The following is an 8,844-nucleotide window of genomic DNA, read 5'->3' on the forward strand; positions in this document are numbered from 1 at the left end:
CAGTGTGCGGGACGCATCCCTCTTGCACATCCCATGATTGCAAGTGTACTCAATTTCCGTTGTAAATATTTCTCATTGTTCTTTATTGCCTAGAACGATTATAGAAAATCTATTTCTTAAATAACATAGCCATAATGGTATCTTAACCATCCTAATCTGTTTTGATTATGGTTTTGTCGGAAACCATACGCAATCTCAATTGTCAATTGTCACTTGGTTAACACCCTTACACAAAATTGCATCAAAAACACTTTGCATTACATCCTTAATGCTTCTGCAAGCACTTAAGGGTAATCTTTATGGCTTACTTGGTAATGATTACTTAAATTCGATTTGAAACAATTCATCATACTCAAAGTATATGAAGTGTTATACATAATTTCCTATTTAATTGATTCGGCAGCGGAAGCAAATGGAATCAATCAAATATATTCAACTTGATTGAACTAGTCATGAATCTTATCAACATAAGACTTCTTATTTGACGCTAATATCATATGGATTTATCTACATAAATCTGGATATTAAAGATGTATTATATTATTCCAAAGGTCTTAAATCATTCCCAATGATCAATATGTCATCCACATATAAGACTAATTAAAATTTCTGTAACTCCCACTAAACTTCATGTATAAACACAACTTCTCGACTTATCGGGAAAATTTTTATACCATGATCAAATCATTGATTCCAACTCATTGATGTCCTACTCAAGACAATCTCTTAAGTTTCACATTATCTTAGGATTGCAAGAATCTACAAAACACAAGACATGTATTGAATGCATTCCTTCTAATTGAAGAAGTGGGTTTCAGATTCACTTGCTATATATATATCATCATAATGAAACACAATCCCTATGAAGATCCAAATCGACTTAAGTATCTTGATTAGTGCAAAACCCTTGCCACCAATCAAGTTTTGATATCTAACTTTATTAGTGGAAAACCCTTTCTCACTAATCAAGCCTTTTATTTCGGATTTTCATGGCTCTAAGCCTTGTATTAAGTTGTGACTTAAACACTCTCATGTAAGTCATATGTTCATTACTTTCCAGAAGTAATCAACTTGAATCAAACAATTTCACTGTAAGTTGTAAGCTCTTTACTTTCTTAAAAGTAACATGAATTCATCATTTTCAACAAGTGACGACTTTAACCTCCTAGGTTTTGAAGAAACAACGTTTTACACAAAACGTCTCATGTAGCCAAGAAAGACCAGTTTCTCGCGACATAACATTCTTTGTGGCTCTTGAATAATTTCTCCCACTCTGTCTTCTAGAAATAAACTTGTATTTTAGAAAGACAGCTTCATGAGCCACAAACTCGTTGTACTCGTGATTATAGGAAGGAAAAATGAGCATTTGTTTCTTGTGAAAACTTACAAGCATGGTACCCTACCATATCATATCTCATATGATTCGTTTTAGATTTAGTGGAAAAATAATTTAGACAAAATGATAAAATCCCCAAAAGGATCAAGTAACTCAAGGTAACTTGATCGAAGTCCAAACCATATCGAATAGCGTTTGATTTCTTTATCCAACCACACATTATCCCATAATGTGTGCTAAGAGAGATTAATTTGTGATACTATATCACATTTCATTTGGCTTGCATCAAGGTCTTCACTTGATAATCCCATCACGACTAAATCGTGATTCCTTGAACTCTTTGAACTTCTTCAAAGATTTCTCTATTTACCTTATTAAGTGAACACATTAGCGTCAACTTAAATCGTTGGTAAAAGAAAATGATCAACCTATTTTGGATAAATGATTTACAACCTCGATCTACTTTTCAACCAAAAGGCATGAGACATCTTGCTTTGAATACAAGATACGCATATACCATAAGATCTAATGGTTTCAAGATTACTCGATAACTCTTTGCGTTCATCATTCCAGAATCTAAGGTTTAATCGTGGGTTACCAATTTGAGTCTTGCATCATCTACATCATATATCATTCTAGTTTGGTTTAGAATATATTCACCTTGATAATGGGCTAGCCATACATCAAATCGTGGTGTATAGGGTCACAAAAGTGAAACCACTTTTGTATCTTAACAAGTTTATATTCTTATTTAGAGTTTATGCACTTAATAGTCACAATTAAGTACAACTCTAAACCTAAAACTAGATTGAGTACACAATGACTCTACCTCTCAACATCATTGTTGCTAGTCGTCATATTCTAATCATCCTATGTATCAAGTACAATGATGAAAACCACCACCGGTTTCTAATATTGACGAAGTAGTACTAGCAAAATTTATGTCAATCAAATAAACATTTAAAGAAGAAGGTCTGATTAGATTTCCCACAATTAACTTGTTGATCCTTCAATAATTTGGGGTAGTTTCCTTTCTAGCGTCCAACAATTAAGACAATGGAAACTTTATCCGTCGGGATTGATAGGTTTAGCATTGTTATTCTCAATAACGTTACTTTTAACATTAGCTTGTATCAATTCCATTCTAATTTTACTTCTTTAAAACCTTATCCTTTTCTTAACGGTTTAAGAGAATGCTCCCACTCATTTCAATGAATCTTTGCTTAGAGAAGCAAAATTGAATTTCATGAAGATTACTCTTCATTCGTTTGTTTAGTCTTAAAACATTCATTGAAGTGGTTGCGGTATTTTGGTCTATTACGATTTCCGACAAATCTAATTACCAAAACAATTTATTGCTTCAAGGTACTTAATTCAATTAAGTATATGAAAAACAATCCATTGTAAGTAGATGTGTTAGTCAAGAATCAAAAACCTGTTTGATAATGAATAACTTTTATCTATACTTTTCACAAGAGATCCTTCGCAATGGTTCATATGAGGTTTTAGAAGAAAATTCATATTTGTCTTTAGTTACGATGTTTTAATGGAGATTTGAATTAAAATCGAAATGATATCGTATATGAATTGTGATAAAGAAATAGAACAATATAATAACGGAATAGTGGAAAACTTAACATTTATCGTTATAATAATACTTGTAAACAAGTATAGCATTTACATAGTGACCTCTACCCAACTATGATAAATAATTCCAAGATCCAAATTCATATTAACTTGGGCACGGTGTGGCCGATGAAACCCTTATCAATATAACTCGGTCGATTAACGCTTTAATCAATTCTACTTTTAGAACTCTTGGTCGATAAAATTACTCTAATATTTATCTATAGCCCAAAACACATCCGACAAGGGCACGGTGTGGCCGATGAAACCCTTATCAAAAACTTTTGTTGAGTTCAATCCAAATTTCGAATAAATGTGTCCATGATCCAAACCCGCATTAACTTGGGCACGGTGTGGCCGATGAAACCCTCATCAACATGAATTCGGTGGATAGACATTTATCACCCACTTCCCCTATGTAACAAGGTTTGTACCCCGGTGTGGCCGAGTGCACTCCCTCACGAAATAGGTTTTCATGGTTTCTACTGTTTGGTAAGGCTAAGTCTCAATTGTTTATTTTAGCGAGAGGTCATGTCAATTTATTATCTATCACGTTTTAAGTGAACTAAAGCGGTGAACTACGATAATTGTAATTGACACGGTCGATAAACTCGATTAAAAGACAATGCATGTTTTAGTTATGGCGATTTAGCGATGCATGCGACATATAAATAAAATGCAAAGCATAAAATAAATCCTAGTATGGCCTTCCTAAAATAGAAAATCTAATTAACTATTACATATTCGGAAACAAACTCCATTGGTCCCTTGAACTTCGGTTTAGTACACATCTCGAGGTAACACCGTCTTTATGTATCGCCTTCTTGAGTGACACCGTCTTCAAGGAACTCTGAAATAAATAAATTACATAACAAATTACATAATTTCCTATTATACATTTGTAATTAAAATAAAATAAAGCTATTAAATTACAAAACGGTGATACGAGATCACAATAAATTACAATCGAATCGATATTCCCATACATTTCGGGTAATACCAATTAAAAACTAAGGTCATACTAAGTAAAAATTACATAATTCAAAATTACATAAAATAAAATTATGACAATCATAAATAAAATGCAGCATTATAATATGTATGAACATGCCCAATTTTATGCTAAATCGCCTTTAAGGAGCCAATATCGTATATTAATCGGTTTTTACGGATTTGCGTGATTCAACCTTTTAAAATCACAATAAAGTACATAAAATCATATTTATGCACAAGTTAATTACCCTAACCAACTTAGGACTCAAAATTAGTCTCCACTAACTATTTGACTATAATTAACTTATATTTCTTAAAATTGTTCATTAATGGACCCAAAATTACAATAAAGTGCTATAAACTCCAAATAAATCATAAAAATTTCAAATAAATTTGAAATTTGAAATTTAAACTCATGAACATTCTGGAAAAATGCCATGACACTCATAATGTTCAAAAACTTAGGTTACAAATTTCGAAAATTATCAAGGAAAAACTATGTTGCGCTTTACCGGATTTATCAAATATTATCATAAAAATATGAAAGAAATTATATTAATCAAATTTTCAATTTTAGATCTGAAAAAGGTAATAAAATGCAACATGTGACGTTTTCCTTAGTCATGAAGTATGTTTTAGCAATTATTCACTAATTAAGTCACTATTTATGCTATTTTTCATCAAAAATTCATAAATCATGCATAAACACATCATTATAGCCTATTATTTTACACACATCTTGTAAAATTTCATGTGACAACATACTAAATTTATATGACCAGATTCGAAATTTATCTCATATTAACCCATTTTTCATTTAAATTCGATTTTTATCATGAAAAATCCATATTTCGAGCATAAAAACTCCAAAAATTCTGAATATTTCCAGATCATCTAAAAATAATATATGTGAAAACATATCCAAAAACCACTGAAAAATTAGAAGTTTAGCTAATTTTAGTCCGAAAATGACATTTTTATCATAAAATCACATTTTAATGCCATTATTATATAAAATGAACAATAAAAATTCATAGAATAATCCAAAAATCCTAATACATTTTAGGACCAGAAACTTTAACATGCATAGTTTATTTCGTGATATATCATAACAACACAAATTTACAAGTTTTATATGTTAATCGTATAACTCGGAAAAACTATAACCGATTTGCATGCAAACAACCAAAGGCTCATGATACCGCTTGTAAGAAATTTATATCTCATTATTTAACATATTCATATATGTTTCCAATTAATTTAGTCATAAAATTAATTACAAATCTTATGCATGCAAACAATAAAAGGATAAGGAAGAAATCATCATCTTACATTGAAGATTTCGGATTATTGGGCACAAGTAAGATCTCCTTATTACTTGTTCTTGAGCTTTCCTTATATGGATGAACAAAGATTCAATGGTAGAATCTCTCCCAAATATGAATACCCAAGATAACCCCTTAATAGATTAATATTATTAGATCTAGAATAATAATAATCTTACTAGAAATTGACCCAAAATAATGTTTTTGTCTCTTGTAATTTCGGTCAAGAGTAGATGATATTGGAGGTTTTATTTCTCTAGTTTTTTCTTAGAGAGTTATTGTGTTTCTTACTCTAGAAAATCATGTAAAGTATGAATGAAGAATAATGGAGAAAAAACTCTCTATTTTGCTCTTAGAAAACTGGAAAATGGGGGGAAGAGAGAGCCCAATGCATGCACTTCTTTTCTTCCCAAGAGAAGGCTATGTTTGCATGGCTATCATTAGGTTTTATAATTATGTCTTCCACTTATAAATAATCAACACAATTTTATCCTAATGCTTCCTCCATTTTGGTACACACACATAAAATGGATGAGTCCATTTTATTTGTGATTTTGTCAATATGTCACATGTGACACATTACATGACATCTTATTTATAAAATGTATTTTTAATAATTAAAAATCAACATATTAATAAAATATGTCATTTATAAAAATTATCATAGTAATTCATAATTACTTGTACCAAAAGTGTTTCCGAATTATAAACTACAACATTCTGTACTTATAATAATTTATTCATTCCGTTTCAATTGTTTCCGTAAACAATAATTTCATCTAAGTAATAAAACAATTCGATCACTTAGACCGTATCTTATTTAATCAAATTACAATGAGACACGTAAATATCACCTCCAAAATCATCCGTCAATTTTAAGTAATTTAATTAACCCGTATCGTCATACGATCAATTAAATATTCAATTAAGAGTGTTACCCTTTAGGTATGACCTAAGGGGATCAACTGATCACCACCGTCGCACGACAGTAATGTCAAACTCTAGTCAGCCAATCATTACCGATATGTGTGGACCAGTTGACTGTAAAATATTACATCTCACATGTATTCTTAAAAATGAGACTTAAACATGTGATCATCATGATCGACAGTTGTGATCGCATTATTGTCGGAGGACACATATTCCAACAGTCCCCTTTTGTCCATGTCTGGTGGATAGGTGCCATTGAGTTTGAAGTTCAGAATTGCTTGGAACCAAGGTTCCTCTGGGTTTTGTTCTTCATCTGTAATTTTTTGCACATAAGCTGGTTCTGACCTCGTTTAATGCATAAAGGCATTTCTACCATATCATCCGGCATATTAATCAAAGATGCGAGTTTTGCAAGAGCATCTGCAAATTGATTCTCTTCTCGAGGTAGGTGTAGGTACGTTACTTGATCGAAGAATTGGGCAACTTGGTCTATCCTGGCTTGATACGGTGCTAGGCTTTCACTCCGAATTTTCCAAGATCCCGTAATTTGGTTGATGATCAAAGATGAATCTCCATGTACCCAAAGATTCTTGATGCCTAAACCTACTGCTGCTTGTAGCCCAATGAGGCAAGCCTCATATTCTGCCGCATTATTTGTCACCTCGAAGTCGAGTTTGACAGAGAGTGGTGTATGCTCGCCTTCAGGAGAAATGAGCAACACTCCTATTCCAAATCCTCTTAAGTTTGACGCTCCATCAAAATAAAGGTCCCAAGAGTCTACATCGGTTTGGAGTATGTCCTCATCTGGAAACGACCAGGTGTCTATTGTTTGTGCATCATTGATGAGATTTTTTACGAAGAACTCGGCGACAGCGCGTCCCTTAATAACTTTCAGAGGTACATACTTGAGATCGAACTCTGAGAGCATCAAAGTCCATCTCGCTAGGCGTCCATTGAGAACAGGTTTTTCGAAGAGGTATTTGACAGGATCCATTTTGGAGTATATTTTGACGGAGTAGCTAAGCATGTAATGGCGTAGCTTCTTCGTTGCCCACACAAGAGCGAGGCATGTCTTCTCGAGTGGTGTGTACTTGCACTCAAACTCCAAGAACTTCTTACTAAGGTAGTAGATAGCTCTTTCTTCTTTTCCCACCATTTGGGCCAGCATGGCACCCATGGTTGTTTCAGTTACTATGAGATATAAAACAAGAGGTTGATCTCGTTGGGGGTGGCATGAGCACTGGTGGTTTGGCTAGTATCTCCTTGATTCGGTCGAATGCCTTTTGACAGTCATCATCCCACATGGTGTGATTCGTTTTCTTTTGCTTTTTGAAGATAGGTTCACAGATCATGGTGAGTTTCGATATGAATCGATTTATGTACTGCACCTTGCCCAAGAATCCTCTAACTTCCTTCTCTATTTGAGGTTGCGGCATTTCGATTAGGGCTTTGATCTTGGAAGGCTCTTTTTTTATCCCTCGTTGGCTAACGACATATCCCAGGAGTTTGCCGGATGTTACCCCAAATGCACATTTCTGTGGATTGAGTCTCATGTTGTACCTTTGTAGTCTTGAGAAGAACTTGCGAAGGTTCGCAATGTGCCCCTCTCTATCTTTGGACTTGACAATCATGTCATCTACATATACCTCAACTTTTTTATGCATCATGTCATGTAGTAGTGCAGTTGCGGTGCGTTGATATGTAGCTCTGGCATTGATTAACCCAAATGGCATAACCGTGTAGCAATAGGTGCCCCATTGAGTGACGAAGGCGGTTTTGTGCATGTCTTCTATAGCCATCTTGATCTGATTATACCTTGCATATCCATCCATGAAGGATAGCAACGCGTGATCCGCTGTATTATCCACCAATATGTTGATATGTGGTAGAGGAAAGTCGTCCTTGGGACTCGCTCTGTTTAAGTCTCTGAAATCAACACAAACACGAATTCTCCCATCCTTCTTGGGTACGGGTACTATGTTGGCTATCCAGTCTGAGTATTCGGATACTTTGATGAACCCGGCTTTGAATTGCTTATCGACTTCTTCTTTGATCTTAAGAGCCCATTCTGTCCTCATTCGACGAAGCTTCTGTTTCACGGGTTTGAAACCTGGTTTGATTGGTATTCTGTGCTCTGCGATATCCTTGTCGATCCCTGGCATGTCTTTGTAGGACCAAGCAAAAACGTCCTTGAACTCGTGTAGGAGGTCTATAAAACCGGCCCTTTCGGCGGGGCTCAAGGTCGTCCCTATCCTAAGTTCTTGGGGTTCTAGTTCGGTTCCCACGTTGACGAGTTCTGTGTTTTCTATAACTGGTCCCCCTTCCCCCTCTTGCAGTATTTCTTTGGCTATGTAAGGAGGTATTTCGATTGAGTCTGGGTCTGGGTCATCCTCATTATCATCGTAAACAGAATTGCATTCAGAATAACACAAAGAGTAAGCAGAACCTAATTTATTCATATTAAAATTTGAAAAGAGTTGAAACAAAGAGGCCATCTGTTCACTAGTCAGTGGCAGTAAAGGAACAACTGTTGGGACATTTCCCGAACTACTGTTACTACTCGATGCTAAGCTAGGAGGAACAAGGGGAGTGGGAGTGACGACAGGAGGAGACTCTCTAGTTACTTCTGTAGAC

The sequence above is a fragment of the Silene latifolia genome, chromosome X (assembly GCF_048544455.1).
Source record: "Silene latifolia isolate original U9 population chromosome X, ASM4854445v1, whole genome shotgun sequence".
Classification (NCBI taxonomy): domain Eukaryota; kingdom Viridiplantae; phylum Streptophyta; class Magnoliopsida; order Caryophyllales; family Caryophyllaceae; genus Silene; species Silene latifolia.